Raw genomic sequence first — 19,642 nt, 5'->3', positions numbered from 1 at the left:
CATGCATAGTCTTTGAGACTCAATGTTAGTGAGTCTCAACCTTGGTAGCATGTTAGAACCATGAAAAAAGCATCAAAAATATCTCCTGTGAGATCCTGATTTAATTGGCCCAGTGTGAGGGGATTCAGGGTAGATGATTGTAATGTGCAGCCAAGTTTGAAAACCACTGTTGAAATCCTGGAATGTGTTTTCAGAGGAAGGCATGTCTGCCTCTTGTCTAGGGTGGTGATTGTAATGACAGTGATGGTGCTGATCAGAGCTAACCTTTACTATGTGCCAGATCTAGTTTACATGCCTCTTCCCAGACTACCTTTGCTATAATCTTTGAAATAAACACTATTCTTTCAGGTATGGGCAACTGAGCAACAGAGGAGTTAACTCACCCTCTCAAGGTCACTCAGGTAGAATATGCCAGTGCCCAGGGAAGAGTTCATGCTGCAGCCCCTGTACTAACGACGGGTGATGGTTGTTAGCCTGGGTGTCTCCTCTGAAGATGTTCGAAGGCAAAGAAGCCCCCGGACTCCTCAAATATGGTTGCTGCACTATTGCCTCTTTTCTATGGTGGGATTGAATGTGGTCATTGTAAGACACAGGGATGGGGGACATCGGAATGCAGGACGCAGCCCCAGAGGCCTCTGTGTGGGTAGCTCCTGCCAGATGGAAATACCTGCAGTGACTTCTGTACTTAAATGAAGTGCTGTTAGGAGGAAACATTAAGGAGTGATTGAAGGCAAAGACAATAATGCTGAGGTCTTTTCCTGACATTGCATTAATAGGAGAAGGTGGAAACTCAGCTGGTTCCCTTTAACTCTTACTTGGCACTCCTGCGGCTACTTCTAAGGGTATCAGCTGTTCCTTGCAAACCAGTTGTCTTTGGCGGGGCATGGGTGGTGGTGGGAGGGTGTCACTATGTATCTTGATTTGTTTTGCAAGCCACACTGGGCTGTCCAAAATGCCAAGCATTTTTCCTATGGAAATGTGCTCTGTGTGGTTTTGATTAATGCCCTTTCTTCTGCTATCTTCTTGGGCTGCTTTTCATTTCCTGCTGCTTCCTATGGCTTTTTTTGTTGGTCCAAGTCTACCTCCTCTATCGGTGTTCTTCTGCAGGTGGCCCCCATTTTCCTGCTCTGTTTTATGACTCTCTTGGACCTACTGGTTCTCATCTTCCAATCCCTCCTCCTCGCCCACTTTGCCTGTGATGTCTATATAAAATATACTACTATTTACCACTACGTTACTCCAAACCGGAGCCATGCCAGGAGGGACCAAGGATCACTAATGATACAGTCGGTGTTTTACCAACTAGAAGCTAATTGTCCTCAGGTGTTTTTTGTGGACAGTATTCATTTGCTAATTTAGTTGTCATTTGATCGTCTATTTGGTGTCTGAACTTCAACGGGGAGAATGTCCTCCTCCTTACACTGCCCTAAGAATTGAGCCGCTGCTTGTTAAACAATAATCAGTGTGAAGCCAGCAATCTTTAAGTAGAGGATCTTTACATTTGCGGTATAGAAATTAGATGCTAAGGTCTTAGAAAATTAGCATTCTCTTATATCATAGTCAACTCTTCCTCTTGTGGCTTGTGGGTTTTTCCAAGTCATTTTCTTCTTCTATCAATTTCATTTATCAAACTGCTTGGTGCTCATAAGGCAAATGATTGGGGAAAGTGCAGCCCAGATTAATCAAATCAGCTGTTTTGGCAACAATTCCTATGAAAAGCGATGTCAGACAGGAGGTTGAGCTCTAGGCACACTTGGGTTTGGAGGTCAAATGGGGATCTCATTTATCTATGCCAACCCTTCTGCCCTCTGCCCTCTTCTGAATGCTTTCTGCCCTCACCCAGTAACCTAATTTGCGTTTGAAAAAAAAGCAGCAGTTGCAGTAGCACCTTGAGTTGCAGCATTAAGGCAGCCTGGAGAGGGCATCAAAATTTTAGGTAGGCATCTGCTGGGATCCAGTAGTGTGCAGAAGCCAGTGGGAGGTCCAGGAGCCAGATCGCCTTTCCCCTGTGGACCGGACTGGGTATTTATCAGGAAGTCAGAAGCAAGAACCTTGGTAAGAAAGGAAGGCAAGGAAAGGGTGAGCATAAACGGGACAGAAGAAAGCAGGCTTTCACAAAGGAAAGTCGCTGATTCTGTGATCAATCACACTAACAAAGAGGCCAGTGACACAGCCTTGCTCCCCCCAGAACATCACCATTCTACCATCCAAAGCCTATCAGAAGACGCCGACATTAATTTCAATGAACACCCCTGTTCTTGTTGGCAGCTTTTTCCAACGTGGATGGAGTTGACGAGCTGACAGCAATGATCTTTTTTTTCCCCTTGACGTGGTCCTGGGTGGTAAGAACCTCTTTTGCAAGAGGCCACCCATTTTCCTAGACGCCTCCCCCAAAATGTCAACCTCAACTATAAAGCTGAAAAAGACATTTCACATACATAAAATATGTAATTAAAATGATGAATTATTGTAAGATAGAATATTAGCCTTGTGACATTTTAATCTGAACGCACGAGAGAAGGGAGAAAGAGAGCACAATCTGAAGCGCTCAATTAAATTTAGAATTTCCCCCTCCATTGTTGTGAATAAATAGAAAAGATTCTGTAGCAGTCGGTGGAATTATTAATTGCAACTAGTGTAGAAGGTGCATGCACCATATCATGAAATGGAATATCATTGTTAGTGACTATATTTCTTGGTAATTAAGGCCCAGACTAATGATGCAAGTTTTCTCCAGCATGATTTTCATCTGATTATGAGGCTGCTTCATTAAGAGCACTCAGCCTAACGAGCTGTAGCTGTAATAAAGTAATTTTCTGTCTTGTGCTCTGATTGATAAAGAGTTTCTATAGCTAAAAGGAATTGAAAATATAATTATAATTAGAAATGGTTGAATAAAGTTATTACAGGATTGCTGAAGGGTAGTGCAATTGACACCATAATGTTTTTTTGGAAGTGAGCATCTTAAAATTAGACTTTATAAAGCAACAAAACTCCTTTGCTAATAACTGGGCCGAATGTTGCTGCTTCCATAAAATGAACATTTAGATTAAAGGAAAATGAGACTTTCCCACATTGTTCTCGACAAGAAAAACATATGCAAGAAGAATGCCATCGTCTTTCTTCCCAGCATTCTTCCCTCATGAAGTAAAGCTTATGAACATACTTTTTACTCCATTTATAATAATTTTCCTTCTACCATATGTTGGAAAAAGATCTTTTTGATTAAACTGATGTCTTTTTAAGTGTACAGTATAATTTTGGAGTTTCTCTTTGCCAATGTGCAAAGAGTTATGCTGTCTTTTTATAAGTTTGTATTTATGAAGCAGTGGGTTTTATATAGTTTTTCAAATCATGTAGAAGGTTTGTTTTCTTTTCTGTCTTTGTCATGCATTGGTTGATATCAAAATATAACTGGGGAGGATACAAGATTCTAGCCCCCTCCCATGGGAAATGCTAATCAACTCTTTATCCTCGAAACCTTATTTCTTTTTATGATGTTCACATTTATAAACCGTAGAAACTCCGTTAGAGCGGTCCTTGGTGTGTGTGTCCTTGGCTATGTCTGCAATATTGACATATAAATCTGTGGCAATGGTTTTATTTAGAATTAGCTGATACACTTTGTGCTCCAAATTAGTTTCCCATATTTAATTTAGTCTCTTTTGTCCCATTTCAGTTCCCTGCACCGCATGAAAAACATGCATCTACTTTAGAGCTATGTGGTTATGTAAATCTATTTTATGCAAACTTGCCTAGATATTATTGGGTCTGGACTGAACTGGGGAGTGGAACTTCCTAGATCTAGACTTTTGATAGATTATTCCCAAACTATGTTTTTAACCCTGATTCTGACAATCGAAAGACTTGGGGAATTTTTGCAAATCATTTCTCACGTATTATAGGGTAATAAAAGCGTGTTATTGGAATACCATTAGTAAGATTAGAAAGGAAAAAAAGAGCAGAATTTTATTGGTTGTTCATTGAAAATGTGAGCTGTGATTAGTTACATAATCCTACATTAACCTGTAAATTAAAATTCCTTGGTGCAATTTGATGGCTGATTTAATTTTGTCTTTCTTTGTTTGCCGCGGGCTAATTCCATTATGAATTCTTTATACAGCCTTTTCCCTCAATGATTAGCAGCTTCTACTCAAGTTCTGATTACTATTGTACACTTAGCACTACATAAAGCCGGGGATTAATATTCCCCTGAAGAATTGTTGCTATGGATCTGCTCTATTCCTTCTAAGAGATGTTTCTGCAGCTTCAATTGTCCATAAATTATGATCTCTAGTGAATTATCAGTGGGAGTGTGCTGAGCTTAACAAGCTGAAGAGTGCACTCTAGTTCGGAGAGAAAAAAGGCAAGGGAGAAAGAGAAAAAGAGATTCTCAATTATTAATTGTGGGGTTGGATCATTCGGAAGCAGTGGTATTTTTTTTTTCCCCATCTCTATCCTTGCAGACCTGTACAAATCAGAATGAGGTCGTGGGTTAAAACAGAAGCTTTTGAAATCCTTCAATATTTAGTAATCATCATATGCTGGAGGGTCTTAATTACCTGTAAACAGGGAGAGAAGACGCTGGTTCTGCTACCTAGTAACACAGCAGAGTTACGGGGGTGTTTTATTTTGAGAAGTAGCATTGTCTTCATGTACAAAGTACTAGTTCTCCTTGTATCAGGTTAGGGCTATGTGTGTGGGTACCATTGTTTTAAAACATCACTGGAAAGAGCAGAAGACTTAGATGGAATTGAGTGAAGGATTTTTCGAAATGTAGAAGGTTTTCCTCAAGAAGCTGGTGTTTCCAGGTAAAGTTGATCTGTAGCTTAAGAAGGTTCTGCATTTTGCTTTGCTGAGATTAAAAACCGGGGTTTAGATAATACTTGGACATGTGTCCCCTGAGGAAGTACATCACGAGGGGCTTTACACAGGGCTTATCGCGAACGTCAGCTTGGATACACCCAGATAGCCATTCCCCCCCGCCACACCACACTGTCCGCAACCTGGATTCTTGCTCTTCTTGAGGACTCTGTTCTGATGTGTGGCAGAAGCTCTTACTGTTTCTGACACTGGGAGTGATTTTTTTTTTATTTTAATTTTCTCTTTTTTAGATTTTTGCCATAGGCTGTCTGTTCTAGTCGGAGAAAGACAGTGAGAGAGAAAGTGAGAAATCACCTCCCCATCCCAAGGGGGCAACGGCCATGCCGTAATCCTTTCTTCTCGTGGGTACACACACACACACATGCCCACCATGATTTTTAAGCTGCTGTGTGTGGGACTTGAACTGCATTTGACTATGTGGGAGTTCAGCACGTTATCCCCCATGCTACCAGCTGGCCCCACAGGGAGTGAGTTTAACCAGAGAAATCCATTGGCTTCAGGCTAAGACCACCAAGCTTCCTAAATTTCTAGCTTTTATCAACACATATTCCAGTCCAAGGCAAGTAAGCGTTTGAATAAGACATTGTGTGAGGTCATTCTCTTCCCCTCCTGCAATGTCCTTCCTACTTTTACCTGTCCAATGTCTTTCTCCTCTTCCTTCCTTCCTTTCTCCTTTCTTTTTGTTTTTATTCTCTTCCTTTCTTTTTTTGTTCTTTCTTTTTTAGAGACTTGTTTACTTAATTTTTTTTTTTTTAATTTGACCAGAGAGAAAGAGAGAAAGTAAGCCGCCAGGTCTGGCTATGTTGGGGGGCCAGCCCCCTAACCACCATGCCACCTGCCAGTTCCGCCCCCACTCTTTCTTTACTTTATTCTCTCACCCTTCCTTTTTGGATTTCTCTTTTTCTTTTCTTATTTCTCCCCCAGCACTCATCCCCTAAAGAGCTACAATACTGAAAATACGCTGGCATTTTAAAGTTGAAGCAAAAAGGTGAATTATATTGCTACTTGGAAGCCAGCTAAGGGCAGAGTCCTGAGGGAAGAGAGATAAAATAACGGAGTCTGAGAAGTGCACTTAACAGAACAGGCACAGTGGAAAGAATCTTTTCCAGGAATTATCACTTCCCGGTTTTCCAACTGCAAAGCAACAAATCATGACCAAGTCAAGGCGGTTCTGTTACTTGGGAAGGAGTTCCCTTGAATCATCGTTAAGCTGGAGTCTCAGATTGTACCGAGCAGTTCCTGGAAGTGGAGGTAGTATCCCTTTTATCAGGAGCCTACTTTCTGCAGCATGAGTCATGGCACATGCACATGTATACACATGGCAGTTACTGTGACACTTCTGAGAATAAAAGGGACGTCACTAATGATTAAGCCATGGGTTTCAACAGTGGTACAGCAATTAACTGCCATGCTCTGTGAGGCTGGCCCACGTGGGGAAGTTCTGGGTTTGCATCCAGGCACCGTCCTCAGCATACAGGGCATGCATGTGCTTGCCATCGAGGGGTGGCTGAAGCTAGCATGGAGATTGTAGCCTCAAGACCCTGTTGGGGCTGCTGTCTTTCTTTCTTGCTTATTAAATAAATAAAACAAAAATGAAATCAAATTTAAAAAACACATAATTAAGCCAGGACAGGAGGCATAACTGACACTATCCTTGACAAACAGCATGCATGGTCAGCTCAGTCTTGGTGGAGAACTGTCGCCAAGGCCCATGAGTCCTGTGTTCATCAGTTCTGAGTCCTGTCTTTTTGGCCTCTGGGAATCTGATCCTCCTTTTGTGTTTGATGAATTTGACTTGTAATAGTTCTTATTAAGAGTCAGATATTGCCTCCTTTTCTTTGTTTTCTTTCTTTCTCTTGCCATAGAGAAAATGAGAAAGCCCTCTCTATGGGGGATGGTTGTGCCACAATTTCTTCCCTTCTATTTTTCCCTCCTGTTGGGATTTTGGGTGCATACACACATGCACCTGGCTTGTTTTTCAAAGTACCTGATCTGGGGCTTGAATTGCATAGTTAGACATGTGGGATCCAGCTGCCTTAAACACCATGTCACTGGCTGGCCCCTTTCTTTGTTTCCCAGAATCCTTTTGCATTTAGGGCACAAACATGTGATCCTGATCTGTCCACCAGACACATCCACGGGAGACTTTGGCTTTCGGGATTGGCTAGCGATCCTGAGAAGTGAGGTTCCTGAGGAGCCGCCTTTAGTTCTAGACTCAGCAGGGATGATGATGATCTTGCAGTTGTATTCAGACCCTGAGGTGCAGTTTGTGAGGGCCAAGACTGCATGAGATCTTGGATGCAGTTATTGGACACACAGTCTCTCAGGCTTTCCCCATTCTCCTAGTGGTTCTGGGAAAATTACCACTCTAGCACCAAAGAGATACTCTGAGAATCTGGCATAGCACCATAGAGGAGACAGCTGGCACAACAGGTCAAAATTCATTCTTTCATTCCACACACAGGGACGGAGCCTTGTGCTCTAGGTGCACAGGCCAGGGTACCAGAGAGCAGTGGCTGGAGCCTAGAGGAAGCTTGCTGGTGTTTGCCTCACCTTCTTTTTATTTTTAAGAATTTTTTTTTCACCTTAGGATATGTGCACTCACAGAGATAGTAAGAGGGAAGGTGAGAAATCACCCCACAGGAGAGATGGCCACACCACAATCCATTTTGCGCCATTCTCCTCTCAGGATTTAGGGCATGCATATACATATGCCTGGGATGAATTTAAGCTGCCTGGTCCAGGACTCAAACTGTGGTTGACTCTGTGGAAGTCTAGCAACGTAACCATCTGGTAGTCCACACCTCACCTTCTTTTAATTTGAAAGTTCGGCTCTGGTCCTGATGGGCATGTTCACTTTAGTCAGCACGGGGAGCAGGAGTGGGCAACTAGGGCTTGACCTCCTTAGGAGGAACACGTAATACTATGCTCCTCACCAAGGGAGCCAATGGCTTTAGACAGAAAAATTCTATAAATGCATACTCATTCCAGGCCCCACCCACTAAATCCCAATACTTGTAACTACCTAAATCTGCCCTTTACCCAAATTCCAGACACTTTTGGCAAATAGCACAACCCTGGATAAGAATCACTGAGTTACCATATTCTTCTAAATGCGTGTAATAGTCTTCCCAAGAAGACTTTCGATGAGCACATTGTCAAGAATTTCGTGACATTGCTAGCAACATTCTGTGTCCTGGTGATATTTTAGTACCCCTTAGAAATCAGTTCCTACAGAACTTTCCACTGACAGTATCTGGCAGTGCTCTTTAATGCAGTTCTCCTGTATTACAATGGGCTGAGGCTAGGGCATCAAAGATGGTTTGTTCAAGGCAGATTTCACCTGTTGATTTGACTAACAGCCCCTCTTGAAAGCCAAATTTGAAAAAAACAAAGAAACAAACAAACAAAAAACTAATCTCATATTGTGTGGTTGCATTTTCACTTATTTAAGATCTATACTATCTTGGGGGTGACACTTCCTCCTGGAACCTTCTCCTTCAGGATTAGTGTGCAACCTCCAGCCATGAGTCTGGTCCAGTGGAGACCCCTAAGGCATGAGGAATGTTTGTAGTGTGAGGAGAGTGTTGGCCACAGAAGGAGGCTTATGCTGTGTGAAATAATACTGAAAGGCCCCACTGAAAACACACTAGAAATTTAGGGTTTTCTCACTCGTATGCATAGGCAGCTGTGTTCCCAAGATATCTGGTAAATAACATGTATTTGATGTAGGATGATAGGCTTTTAAGGATGGAAGTAACTGGTTTATCTGCTTCTCTTTTTAAAAATTAATTTAATGCAATTTTTTTTTTAATTACCAGAGGGCCAATGGGCTTGTCAGAGAGAGAGAGAGAGAGAGAGAGAGAGAGAAGAAAAAGAGAGAGAGAACACCTTTCCAATAGGGTGTGGTCATACTGCAATCCTTTTTACTCCACTTCTCCATCTTATTGGGATTTTGAACACCTACACACGTGTAACTGATATGTTTTTCAAGCTGCCTGGTCATAATTCAAACTGAGGTCAGCCATGTAGGATCCGTCTCCCAATACACCAAGCTTTCCACTGCCCTATGAGGCCAGACCATGCCTGCTTTTCTTCTTCTACAACTGACAAAAAGTCATAAGTGTTGAAGTGACTCTTACCAGATCACCATTATAATAACAGCAGTCTACACATACTATGTGTCAGACACTGTTCTAGCTAAAATGAACCACTCTAAGTATTAGGTCATTTGATTTTCACAGCCATTCTAATAGGTAGTTATTATTGTTATTGCTGTCTTAGAACGGAGCCACAAGGAGGTTCAGAAACTAACCTAGATACATCATATGAATGGTGAGTGGTAGAGCCAGGGTTTGAACTGTGGTCATTCAGCTCCAGAGTCCACATGGTCCACAGCTTTATACCTCGGGAGGTAGGGGTAGCATTTGAGCCTGAGTTTGTTTGCTCTTAGGTGTATAGACTCCCCTTTCTTTCTCTTTTTTCCCTCTCTTTCCTTCCTTCTCCATCAATTCCTTTTCTCTCTAAAACTGATTTCCTCTCCACTGAGACAGCTCTGCAGGGCTTCCTGTCCCTGCCTTATTCACATCCTCTGTCTGACATTTACATATCCACTGCCTCTCCCTTTTTACTGCCGCCTTTCTTGCCAAATACAAATAATGACTGTTCTTTTGCTGTTCCTTGTTTCTGGTGCAGTGGGACAATGCAGAGAGCATAGATAAATGTTTCTCAGAGCATGGCTGTGGCGCTTTGAAAAGAGGGAGCCCTGGTAACAGACCCAGAGGTAGAGACAATTTCCTTGCCCCATTGATGTCTCTCCCAGGGAAGAGAGTCTCAGCAAAAGAGCCAGCTCTGGATTCAGAAGAAGCAATGGCGGTTTAAATGGGCTCTGTGTGTGTGCGTGTGTGAATCATCTCCATGCAGTGAGGACACAGAGGTCTCCAGCTAGGTGACTTCCTGAATGGTAAGCACACACGGCACCGCTGAAGGCACAAGTTAAACATTTCCCTGCTCTCATGTTGGCTGGTGAGAAGCAGTGCATAAGAACCCCACATGAAAGGGACTCACATTCTATGCAAGTTTGCTTTCTAGCCAAAGAGGCTGAATAATTTTCCTTTGCCTTTGCTGAAAGACTTGTCAAATTCCATGCAAGTTGATTCTGCCGATTTGCATGAGAGGAAATATAATCTGATGAAGATGTAAATGTACACAATTGTTTTCTTATTTGTAGGCTTTCTGTTTCTTATTTGGAAGGAGGCTGATTTAAATAGTCCTATTTGAAGTAACTTGGAGGGGTTTATGCAATAGCAAGTGATAACATTTTGAGAGACTTCTTGTGGGTTAATTCCAGTTTTCCTTCTTTTATATCAATTCATTTAGTCATGCTTATAATTAGAACTTTTGAGTGTTTATATTAAAAATATTATGAGAGAGAGGATACAAAGAAATAAGCCCTGCCTCTAGGAGCTTACAGTGAAACACATTTTAAAATGCATTTTGAAGTCATTTGGAATTTGGAATGAATTTTCCATATAAACAAGGTTCTAACACATTGCAATTGTATAACACTTTATCGTTTACAAAATACTATCATAATCCCAGGCAAAACAACAAAAGCCTCTTTAATTCCTTATGTAGTTGAAACAAAACAATTGGAAACCATTTTAAACATTATTTCTGTGTTCTGCTAAACCCACAACTACTGGGATCCTGAGTTCTCCTTTGCCTGCACATTTCCAAGTGGGATTACAATGGTGTTAGGACATGACCCAAAGGTTGCTTGGAGTATCAGTGAATCTCGACTTTTGGACCCTGCCATTTTTTCACATTGTAGTTGATACCCTTAAACTTTCTTTTGTGGGCTAGATTTAGGCCTTTTTGAACAACCAGTAGGTTCAGACTTCCGATATTGTCTGCTAGCTTTGAATAATTTCTGCAGCATTTGCATCTTCAGTTACACAATATGCTTATCGCTGCAATTATTTAAATATTTTATGTAATTTTTCCCCTGATTATTAAAAAAAGAGATAAAAACAAGAGAATGAAAATGTCAAAGTGGTGACTCAAAGTGTGGGTTTCATAGAGTCGATGTAAATGACATGAGTTGAATCGATTTTGGTATGTTATTAGTGGGGACTCTAGCTTCTTTCAGTCTAAGTCAGTCAAATGTGTGTATTCACTTGTGAAAGAAAAGAATAAAACAATAAGCCACATGCCCTGCTAGAATGGATTATTAAAGATTAGGTATGACATACAAAGTATAGTTAGGAATTTCATATAAAATTTTTAGCTTCCCCAAAATAGAATTTTTATGCAGATTTGTAGTTTAGCTTGCATACCTTTGACTTTCAGACATATTTCAGGGTCAGTATGGATGGAATTAGGGGATGCTAAGACTACATGAGGGGATGGGACTTAATTACCTGACTGGAGTGAATGATGAGAATTAAAGTGTGGAGGCAGGAAATATTGTGTGCTTAGAGAAAAGTAAACTACATGATTGGACAACTGTATACTGGTTTAAAGTTCATTGAAGGTAGTAGAGAATGATTCAGCTAGAAGGTTGATTGTGGCCAGATCAAAGAGGGTCTGGAATTTCAAACTAAACTATGACTTAATTTTAGTTTCCTAGTTCTTTAATTTGGTCATGGAAACCCTTGGGATGCAGGAGAAAGGAAAAATAGTTATATAGCTCTTGTAATGTTTCAGGTGTGATTTGTGACGGCCTGAATCAGGAAGGTGCAAATGGGAGCAGGAGGCAGTGATAGATTTGAGAATTAAAATAGGTGTTATTTGGTATGATTGAATTGTCAAGGATGGGGGAAGGGAAGGAGTGAAGAATGACTGGGCAGAAGGCAGATTGGTAGTGTTATCCTAGAAACAGGAGAAAGAGGGTATGAGAAAGAAACGAGGTACATTTTAAAAGGGTGGAGCTCAAGGTGCCCATGACTATCCTGATGGAATTCTCTGGAGAGTTTGGTAGAACTGGAGGAATAAAATTTGGAGGCAACATTTTTGGAGGCAATGGCAAAAGTAATGGAGAAGAATGAGATTTCAGTGAGAGATTAGAAGGCAGAGAGTCAAGAGCTGTGTCTCAGAGTTGCGGGAATTTATACTTAGAGGAGTTGGAGGAGGAAGGTAAGCTAACGAGGAGAGAAACAGGAGAATTAAGTACAGTTTAAAGGAGACAAGGAAAGAGTAGCATCAAGAAGGAAATAGTACACTGCCAAAGAAGCAAGTGCTGGGAAGTGGTTGAGGATGTGGCTGTTAGAGGTCACTAGAGATTCTTAAGTGAGTGGGCCCATTTAGAGAGAGCTGTGATAGCTCCTGTCATATTAACCTGAATGTCTCCGCAATGCAGGAGGCAATGCCACTACTGGGGATTAGAGAGTTGGGGATAAGAACGGGTTGTAAGTGGAAGCTCAGAAGAGCCAAGAGGCAGATTCAGCAGCAACAAAGAACCAGTTCAAGGAAACAGCCTGAACAGTGAATTCAATCAGCATCATTTGAGATTTTTTTCCCTAAAATTTTTGTTAAAGTAGAAAGAGGTCAAGAAGTGGGGGAACTCAAGGGGTCTTGCAAGGGAGGGGCTTGAACTTTATAGGATGTGAGGCCTTGGCCTAGGAGAAATTAAAATCCAAGTGAGAGGGTGGAGAGTTGGCTGCCATGACAAGGCACAGGTTATGTTTAGCAGGTTGAACATATGAGATAGCAAGGAGTATTCAGAGAAGGGAATTTCAGGGTTTTAGCCTTTTTAGTTAAAGTAGTTTTAAGTATTACATTATGTTAGGATATGAGTGAGACGGTATTAAAGTAAATAGGATGAGTGTTTTGGAGTTCCGCAGGTCTGAGAAGTGTTAAGTTGTTGCTGAGAGGATCATCAGTAAGGATTCTGACCCTCCAGAGTTGAAGATAGGAGCAGAAAGGAAGGAAACAAACTATTATCTATTGAGGGCTTACTATGTGCCAGGCAGTGTAAAAAACTCAATTATTTTTTCACATATGATCTAGTATTTAATCCACACATCTCTGTATTAGTAGGTATTATTGCACCCTCTTTACAGATGAAAATCTGAACCTTGCAAGTTGGTCCAAAGTCTCCCAGATAAGACTCACTGGAGACAGGCCATGAATTTAAGTATCATCCAAAGCCTGTATTCTTTTGTGAGAAGAACCACTAGCTAAAAGTTGATATCATCAAAGTAAGGTCCCTGGAGGAGTCAGCAGACAAGGTGACCAGAAAGAAGATAGTCTGCTGTAGGTAGGAAGTGTGGACTTAGAGAGAACATACATTGTTAAGTGGGCATGTTGGAAGAGAGACGTGGCCATGAAAACAGAGGCTGTGGTATACTGACATCTCATGTGGTGATATTGGTGTGTGTGAAGGGGTGGGCTTTGAGGGGGCTATCAGGGGGAATTAAGATCCAATTAAAGGGCAAGGGACACATTGGAATGGTTTAGGCATATCCCAAGAGGAGCTTTCAATTTCCTTACTGCCTTCCAGCCGAGACAAATATGACTCCAATTTTCATCCTCTCCATTTCTGTTCTTATGTCTGCCAGGATCAATACTCCAGACAGATACTTCTTTAAAAATTGGAGATTGAGCTTGGTAAATATTTCAGGAGCAATTCAAATGATTCTTCTGAATTTGGAAACATTTATCTAAAATAAGAAATGTGAAGTGATAGCTTTGCTTCTCTTAGTGGAGGGAATGGGTTTAGAGTTTGGTTGAAAAGTGACCGAATACTTCATTCTCCTTTTCACAGCTGGCAGGCCAGTCAGAAGGTAACTGTTGACATAGTGGTTTCTGAAGATAATCACCCTTTATTATTATTTGTACTGTTTTGCCTTCTAGGTTCCCTAGCTAAAATCCATATGTTCTCCAAGCTGGACATATTTAATTTGAAATCCCACAATGGTTGGTATCACGTTTTGTAGGCTTTGGCAATATAAATGGAGTTACTTTCTGGGTATGAATAAGAAGTAGTTGACATCATTGAGTGATTAGCAGGCTCTTGATGCCATGCTAACCAGTTTCTGAAGGGCTATTTCTATGAGGCTTACATCTATAGGGACCAGTTGAGGCCAACTTCAGTTAAACATTGTAATCAAGAGTCCCACTAGTATTCCAATTGAGCAGGACCTAGGTTAGGCCTTTTTCATTCTTAGCGAATTTTCCCTTATGCACTGATTTTATAAACAGTGGGTTCTACTTCTAAAAAAATGTCAGAGCCAGATGGTGATGCAGCAGCAAAGTGCCATGACCTGCAAGGGAATCTTACATGGGAAGATTCACAGTTAAGTCCGGAGACCTCTCTGAGTATGCTAGGCACATACGTGTCAATGATCAGGAACTGGTGGAAGGCTAGGAATGGATCACAAAAACAAGACCCTGTTGGGAGTGCTGTCTTTCTCTCTCTTTCTCTTGTTTATAGAAGAAATAAATGAAAAAATGTAAAAAAAATTTTTCTCCTTTTCCCTCCTAAGGAGAAATTCCTTTGATTTTTATAGTTATTGAATGTGGAACTTGACACATGAAAATCAATTCCGCACAATAAAAGACATTTTAGAAGTTAAGTAAAACTTTTTATCAAGTTTCTTTGTCACATGAAAATATCTCAGAGATACTAGAGTGAAACTGAAACTTTATTCCTGTCTTTGAGTGAGCGTCTACTTTCTTTCGATGGTTGGCTGGGAAATGATTGACCAAGCAGAATTATTTGCCCTTGTCCTCTCAACTACATGGTAGGGAGTAAAAAGATCCATCCATCTATTGAAAAAAAAAATCATCGAATGATTGCTCTGGATCAGGTGCAGTTCTGGGGCCTGCAATTATAACAGGCAGACAGAAATCCTTGCCCATAGATTTCTGGTGGAGGAGACCAACAAAAACCAAATAACCAAGTAAGTATATAAAGTATAATGTCGCAGAGTCATAAGTGGTATAAAGAAAAGAAGGGGGAGATGAGAAGATGGGAGAAGAAGGATCATTTTAATTTCCACGGTGTGGTCAGGGAGGACCTTTCTAAGGAGATGATATTTGAACTGAGATCACGGTTGACAGACAGCTGAGGAAATCTGGCATGGGATGCTTTGCATTTGCTTTTTAATACAGAGAGTGACTTACCATGGCATTCAGTCCTCCCAAGAACCCTGTGAAGGAGACATGAATAGCCCCATGTGTAGTGGAAGCAGTTCAATAGCTAGAAAGTTCAAGACCATGCAGAGCTGGATCTTCAGTCAGACTGTCTTAGTCCATGTGGTATCTCTCAGCCCACACTACAGGTCAGACCAACCACTGAAAATACCAACATGCTCACGAGAGACACACAGTGGTTGTAAATTCACACAGCGGAGGAGCAAAGTGTGGAGGGGCAGCTGGAAAGGATGGGCCCCTGAGGTGACCACCTGGGGAAACAAAGTATGCTGTTGGGTACTTGTCATTTCTTCTGATCGAGCTAACTCAGAGAATGAGCTGAGATCTGGGAGGACCAAGTCTGACCCTGACCTTGGGTGTCCCAAATAACCTCTATTTAAGGGCATTAAAAAAAAATTGAAAGCTGCCTTCATTTAAATTGATATCCACCAACTCCTCACCAAGTCACGCCTCAGGTGTTGAAAAAACGCAGCCAAGTAACTGACAGTAAGCAAAATGCACACCGTGCCTTTTTGTTCTTCCTTTCCCATTGCAGACAGAGAATTCAGGCTTTCTGTAGCTCCCTCTGGTAACAAAACATCTAAACATGTTCAAAACAGTGTTGTTATCTTTCACTTTACCCTTGAGCAATGCAAAAGCAACGCTGTGAACTGGCAGACATCGTTTTGCTAACACTCTCCCACACATCTAGCCACGCTTCTCCTAGGAAATCTCCTTTCTTGCCTTTGGAAGGATGTTTTCTGCTTTGTATTTTCAGGTCTGTTTCCAGGAAGAATATGATTCAACTTCCTCTTTGAATTTCCTCCCAATCCGCTCCATGACATCATTAAATAAGCACTGCTGGGGGCCGGTAGGTGGCGTGGTGGTTAAGGTGCTGGATTCCCATATAGTCAACAGTGGTTTGAGTCCTGGACCTGGCAGCTTGCTTTCTTGCTTTCCCTTTCTCTCCTTCTGTCTGTTTCTGGGCAAACAAAAACAAAAACAAAAACAAAAACAAACAAACAAAAACAAATGGAATTAAATAAACAAACAAAAAAGCATTGCTGGACAGATTCAGAACCAGAACTTGTTTCTGGCTTCCTGGCAGGGAATTTACTTAGAATGCAAAGAGGCTGGAGATCTGGGCTTTGATTCTGACCTGGTAAAGGATCTAGGCTGCCGAGGCAAATATGTGGCATGTGCGTCATCAATGCCCTCCCTTAGCCCACGGAAGATATCAGAAAAGGATCCTGGCAGATTTTTCTTGTTACATTTGGACATGATCCCCAGAGTCCTTCTCAACTCATGGCAGCCAGAACCAACACATGGGTGCATCCTGCTCGTAATCCTGAAATTACCAGAACAGCCCTTGCGGCAGATGCCTTTACTGCATCCACTATAAACTTGAAAATCACCTCCAGGGCTTTCACTGTACTCTTAATAGTAGCAGGGCAGCTCTAATAGAGACATACCAGAATATTTATGGTTTTCAGCACAAGCAGAGGGTGTATCAGAACTCTTGGGAGAGGGATGTTGACAGAGTCTAGATTTGTGCATTTTAAAAGAGTTCCCTCTTTTTGCTAGTATTTCCGCCTCTGGATTGAGAAACACTAGAACACACATTTCCTGTTTCTGGTACAAGTTTTCACTTGGCTTCACAATAGCACAGGCACCCCCGGGCAAGCGGGGCTAAGAGCTGGAAAGCACTGTCAGCTGCTGCAAAACTCTGAGAGGGCCAGCCTGACTCTGTGGCCAGATTGCTCATCTTCATCTCAGGAACCATAACCATGGCTCAGTTTCTTATGAACAGTGAGGCAAGTGTCCCTCTCTTTAAGTCAGGGGGTTTCCTGCTGGCTGCGTCTTTTGAAGGACTCATTCCAGGCCTGGAAAGAAGATGGTTTCTCTTGGTGGAAGGGAGCCAGCCTCTCCTGGACTCCCCTTTTCCAGAGTGGCCAGCCTTCCTGTCAGCACTGAGCTGGCCTGGCCCACCTGGTCAGGTTAGGAGGTGACATCTCTCACAAAGACCCCGTTTATAGCTCCTAAGAAAGAACTTCTCAGAATGTTCAAAAGCAAGTTGTAAAAATATTTTTTTGGAGGTACCTCATTAGTTTTAACAATAAATGCTCGTAACTGGAAGTAATGATTTGGCAATTATAAGTCAAACTTCAAGTAAGAACAGGAGACCTATTTCTAGAGAAACAAATAGGGCTGCCTCCCAGGGAGCTCAACTGTGCTTTGAATTTTCCTAGAGTTTATTTTCCCCCGGGACCTTAAGAACTGAGCAAGTATCGGTTCATCAATAACACCCATGTTCAGAGATGGTTGGTGTGTCAAAGGACTCAGAGTATTTAGAGGTGGCCTCTGCTCCATATTTGGATGTGAGCACAGAGTCCAAGGGACCTATCCAGATCATCCCTGTCTAATATGCTGAATGGTGTGCAGGGTAGGTGCTAGGGGGCAAAGATGGAGTGGACAGCATTGCAACTCCTGGTCCCTCCAGGTGACCCAATGGCCTGGGAATCTCACAGGCATTATTTTAGCCTTCATGCCAGTCTACTGTTCTGTACTCTTTATTCATTCAGTTATTCAATGAACATTAATAATTTCTCATTATATCCTGAGCCCTAGGCTTTGTGCTTGGAAACAAAGGTGAGTGAAATGTTTTATGACTCTAAGGGTAATGGGGAAAGTGACCCATGCATCGATGTTCACAGCAATGTAGCAGGGCATGATAGAGACATGTCCTGAGTTTTCTGATGTATAATGACAGTTCTCTCATCTTGATAAGGGAGTGGAGGGGCAGGTGTGTATTTAGTAGATAAATCTTCCTAGAGAAGCAACAAATAACCCGTGCTTTAATGGATATATAATAGAAGAGAGTTTTCTTTTCTTCCTTTTTCCTCTCTCCCTAGGTGGGGCCTGGCACGTTCCAAAGTTAGACAAACACTGACTTGTAGATGATCACTGTCAGGCTGGAACATGGTCTGACTCTTTCCTCTCTTCCTGTATCTACCCTTCCTCTCTTCCTTTATCTACCCTTCCTCTCTTCCTTTATCTCCCCTGAAATCTGTATTTCAAATCTGCCATTCTGTGAGCAACACTTTCTAACCTTTCATCTATTCTCATGTAGATCCCTAATTTATTGTTTTTAACACTTGTTTACCTCCCACCCTATACCTTTGTCCTATCCATTCCTTTTCCAGCCCAAATGCCACATCCAACATTAAAAGCACTCCCTTGTAAAGACCTTGGCTTCCCGGTCTCTCTCTTATTCTGTGATATTCATATGGCGAAACCCCAATCATGCTCAATATCAACTACCTCTCTATTTATTACTTGGATGGAAGCAATGACACAAGCAGTAGAACAACACGCCGCCGTGACTTAGATTCATGAGGGTGCATCTTGAATGGGTACTCAACACTGCCCTGCAATTTATGCATGCTCACACTCTTCAACCAGTTATTTCATTAATTCATTCAAAATCCATTTGCTGAGCATTTACTTTATGTCTGGCTCAGTGACGAGCCCGGGGGACAGAACTGAAAACAGATGACATATAAGTACGTATCAGCATATCAGATAATATTTACTAAAAGCTGTGCTGGGAATTTTGGGTGAATTGACCAAGGGCCTGGCTAACAACTTTACGTGGACTGATTTGAGAAAACCTCACTGAGGAGACATTTAAGCAAATACAAATATATGAATAGCAAGAAGGATCCAGCATGTGAAAAATAAGGGCCTGGCTAACAACTTTACGTGGACTGATTTGAGAAAACCTCACTGAGGAGACATTTAAGCAAATATATGAATAGCAAGAAAAAGCCAGTAGGTGAAAAATCTAAGGGAGGCTCATTCAAGGAAAGGGAACAGTTGGAGAAAAGTCTTTGAGATTGGAACAGGCTAGGCCTGGAAGAAACAGAAAAGCTATGTGGTCAGACCACAGTAGGAAAACAAGAATTATATGGAGACAGAATACATAGGGAGATTGAAGTTTCAGGAAGTTGGACTTGCTGGCCCTGATTTCCGTGCTGAAGGAGAAGCCAATCTTCTGTAGAGCCACAACTCCCCAACCATGGGTATGACCTGGAATATCAGCAGCCATGTTTTGAAGACTCATCTGGTGCTGGTGACCTCCTGAACAAGGAGAAGGAACAAGGCTGGTGGGTGGAATGGGGTCTACCTGCTGTCAGCTGTAGAGCAGAGCACTCTCCAGGGTCCCAGCCAGCACCTCATGCTGCAGCACGTACCTGTCCTTTTTCTCCACCCCCTTGGAGCTGGTGGCCCGAGTCTCTGCTCCTGTGGGTGCTGAGTGACACAGACTCACAGGTGTCACCAACATTTCCAACAGGGAGTCCAAGCACAGACTTTGTGGCCCATGGGGAGTCTCTGGGAGACAGGCACCTGAGGTCACTGCAGGTAAGTTATGAAGCCCTGAAAGATGAAAATCCTTAGCTAAGAAGAAAGCTGAGAGAGCTTCAGAGCTTCTCAGAAATCCAGACAGAAATGGTGAGGATGCTTGAGTGGAAATTGGAAGTGAAGATGATCAAGGAAGAAAGCGACTGTCACGACCTGGAGTCGGTGGTTCAGCCGGTGGAGACGAAACTCACGGGTATGA

General features: G+C 42.1%; 1 pseudogene; it reads left to right on the top strand.

Annotated features, from left to right (window-relative positions):
- Positions 1-462: 462 nt before the first annotated feature.
- Positions 463-19,642, top strand: part of LOC102479727 (endosome-associated-trafficking regulator 1-like) — a 20,105-nt pseudogene continuing 925 nt past the window's right edge.

This window comes from Tupaia chinensis, unplaced genomic scaffold, assembly GCF_000334495.1.
Source record: "Tupaia chinensis unplaced genomic scaffold, TupChi_1.0 Scaffold145484_1, whole genome shotgun sequence".
Taxonomy (NCBI): Eukaryota; Metazoa; Chordata; class Mammalia; order Scandentia; family Tupaiidae; genus Tupaia; species Tupaia belangeri.
This window is presented reverse-complemented; position numbering and strand designations above follow the sequence as displayed.